Source organism: Trachurus japonicus, unplaced genomic scaffold (assembly GCF_045865225.1).
Source record: "Trachurus japonicus isolate A0001 unplaced genomic scaffold, Traja_1.0 AP030712.1".
Classification (NCBI taxonomy): domain Eukaryota; kingdom Metazoa; phylum Chordata; class Actinopteri; order Carangiformes; family Carangidae; genus Trachurus; species Trachurus japonicus.
The window spans coordinates 1,619-4,486 of record NW_028220845.1 but is presented as its reverse complement, the minus strand read 5'-3'; the positions used below and the strand labels follow the sequence as shown (position 1 = coordinate 4,486).

General features: G+C 44.8%; 1 non-coding gene across 1 annotated transcript; it reads left to right on the top strand.

Annotated features, from left to right (window-relative positions):
• Positions 1 to 969: 969 nt before the first annotated feature.
• Positions 970 to 1,268, top strand: LOC146960113 (signal recognition particle RNA). Its single transcript, XR_015035521.1, has one exon.
• Positions 1,269 to 2,868: the final 1,600 nt, after the last annotated feature.

The window sequence follows — 2,868 nt, the reverse complement described above, 5'->3', positions numbered from 1 at the left end:
ATCGGCACGGCCGTTTCGGCTAATGCTGTGTTCAAGGCAGGCTTTTGAAACCGTAAGTTACAGCTTCAAGTCACAACTACGACTTGGTAGCGTTCCAGGTAACCCGTAGCTCGTGTTTTTACCGTCCTGTTGTCTGTGAAAGTTCCCTATAACGGCCACTCGTAACTTCCGACCCGTGAACTCGTACCAGATCGAACTGGTATGACTTCACAGGAAGGAAAAACACAAAGTACGAGTTTCCTTGAACGCACCATGAGTTAGCAGCCCCCGCCCTTGTCAGGCATCAATTGGTCCTCGTGCTACGTCACCACATTCACGCGCATCCCTTGGCTGCACACACAGCCCTTCATGCCATTCTCTCCCCTCATTGGATAACACTTGTATCCCACAAGGAAAATTTTCTCCTCGGGTTACAGCAGAGCAGAGTGACGGAGAGACTCGTGTTTAGGCTGAAATACTTCATGTAAGTGATTGCTGACGGAAAATAGGACTATTTAGGACTTATATTAACAAAAACATTGAACTGATATCTGCTTTAACTTACCTTGCTTCTCCTTTGCACTTTGCACTGTGTATTTTTTTTTTAATACATTTTTAGTTACTTGTATTTTATTCTGTAAAAACAACAGTTTTCTTCTTGAATAATAAACTTCTGGTTCTCTGTGGACCTGTTCAGAGTGTAGACCCCAACCTCACCCTGTCATCGCCCATGCAGGATAAGTAAGACCTATTAGACAATGATAGAAGGAATGGAATATTATACTTTTAAGGTTTTTCACCAGTGCTTTGTGAATGAGATTGTGGTTGTTGTTGTTGTTGTCTATGTTTTGAAACCAGACAGTAAAAGAGGAGTCCTCAGGAAAATGCTGAGCAGCACTGTTAGTTTTCCCGTCACCAGACGCCGCTTGGTGCCACCTGATGACGTCACCTGTGTGACAGCCCAACACCTGTCCGAGTGAAGCAGCTGTCGCCGGGTGCGGTGGCGCGCGCCTGTAATCCACGTGACCGGGAGGCTGAGGCTGGAGGATGGTTTGAGCTCAGGAGCTCTGGGCTGCAGCGGACTATGCCGATCGGGTGTCCGCACTAAGAGCGGTATCGACATGGTGGTCCTGGGGGAGCCCGGGGCCACCAGGTCCCCTAAGGAGGGGTGCACCGGCCCAGGTCGGAGACGGAGCAGGTCAAAGCCCCCGTGCCGCTCAGTAGTGGGATCGCGCCCGTGAATAGACGCTGTAGTGCAGCCTGAGTAATACAGCCCGACCCAGTCTTTTACACGATCTGGATACTCACCATCAACCAGTGGGACAACACACACGCTCACACACCACGTCCACATCCACCACAACAGCTCCATCACTCCAAATGTCGCTGCTCATCAAACATCAAACCTGTTGGAGCTACAGCGCCTCCACCTGGAGGAGAGCACCAATCACAGACCAGCATCAATGGACTGATCAAGGAACAGGCCTGTTTCCTAGACAACACTCATTTACACCAGCAGCTGTCGATCAACTATTGTTCTTGTTTGTAATGAATTGGAAATGTTTTTTTGTTTTGTTTTTTTTTTTCATGTTTTTTTTTCAAAACATGCCACTTAACCATGATAAAAAATTCCAGTGCTGTTCACACATGTTAATACATCTATTCAGTGATGATGAACATCATACACACTGACAGGGACCATGCAGATAGGCCTATATGTTGTTTTCCTGTCACTAATGATAGAGTAGGTTGTGTTCTGCTCTGTGCCTCACTATATCTCATCTCTTTCTGCTACTAAATGCCTCAACATGATCAGCTGTCATTAAGCACTTACTGATAGCAGGCTGCACACTTGTACATGTGACAAACACTTAGGTAAACACTTGTTTATTTTGTCTCACTGTGCTCACTAATCAATAATCACTTTTTTTTTTAAAGTCTTAAGTCAATTTCAGCAACTTCCACTAGAGTCTGCACAAGACTCATCTGTGCCGAGCCTGTGCCTCGGGGCTGTTGTTTCCTTCCTCCAGGGTGGTCTTAGGTGAGTTATTTCTGCTGGAGTCTCAACCACTCTCCTCACATGTTGTTAATATTTACCTGCTGGATAATCCTCATGAGTCTGTGTGGCAGCTCTGGACAGGTTTAGGTAAATTCCAGAGGGTCAGCTGTTTTTTCTTGCTGCTGGAGCACTAAGGACTGGTTTGGTTTGAAGTCGGTGATGTATGTGATCCAGGGACATCCTGCTGACTGAAGAGAGAAAACATCTGACGTCTGTGTGACCTGCAGATTCCTGACATGGCATCAGATTATCTGACTGTCATCGTGGCTTCAGGTGGGTTCAGCATTTTATCATCACTCCTTCGTCTTAGATACATCTGTCATATGCCAAACTGCTGTAAAAGGAGGAAAAGTGCCATGTTTTTGTGTTAGTTAATGATAACTAGCTGCCTTAAAGCTTTTATAAAGCTCCCGTAGCTCTCATAGGACGGATATAGGGGGAGATGTCACTGGAAGAATAGGCAAGGCAAGGCAAGGCATCTTTATTTATATAGCGCATTTCATACCAAGGCAACTCAATGTGCTTTACATAAAGACAAAACATTAAAAAAAGAAGCATAAGACAGAATAAAAACAAACAAAACACTAAAAACAGAGTTAAAAGCAAGAGCAAATAAAAGTAAAAGAAAAAAAAAATAGATAAGTTTAAAGTTCTCAGCTATAAGCACATGAAAAGAGAAATGTTTTTAACCTGGATTTAAAAGTGCTCACAGTTGGGGCTGATCTCAGTTCTGCTGGTAGTTTGTTCCACTTGTGAGCAGCATAACAGCTAAATGCTGCTTCACCATGTCTGGTCTGAACTCTGAGCTCCACTATCTGACCTGAGTCAGT